At 58.0% G+C, this 345-nt stretch overlaps 1 protein-coding gene across 1 annotated transcript in view; it reads right to left on the reverse strand.

Moving 5' to 3' along the window:
- Window positions 1–345, reverse strand: part of NAA20 (N(alpha)-acetyltransferase 20, NatB catalytic subunit) — a 3,431-nt gene that overhangs the window by 2,638 nt on the left and 448 nt on the right. The window lies entirely within an intron of this gene.

A 345-nucleotide genomic window follows, 5' to 3' on the forward strand; every position in this document is an offset into this window, starting at 1 on the left:
CAGACCCCGAGCTCTCCCTTCCAGGACACGCAAAACCCAAGGCCAGCAGCGTTTGTACTTACTGGTGCCTGGCAGCGTGCGAGATCAGAGCTGAGCACAGCGACTCAACTCCAGCACTACAGAAACGCTCGCACACGTATGTTCGCCTGTCTAACACCCGGGTGGACATTACCACAGCCCGAAGTCCTTGCTGCACTAGGGACAACAAACCAAAAGCTACTGCTGCGAGTCCTGCGTAATGCCCTGAGGCCCCTGCGAAAGGGAAGATGCTGCGAAGCCCTGTTCTTCCCTGCTGGCTGTTGGGAAAACACGAGGAGAGGCAGCTGCTGCGCTATGCCACGCAGT

Source organism: Buceros rhinoceros, unplaced genomic scaffold (assembly GCF_000710305.1).
Source record: "Buceros rhinoceros silvestris isolate BGI_N320 unplaced genomic scaffold, ASM71030v1 scaffold42970, whole genome shotgun sequence".
Lineage (NCBI taxonomy): Eukaryota > Metazoa > Chordata > Aves > Bucerotiformes > Bucerotidae > Buceros > Buceros rhinoceros.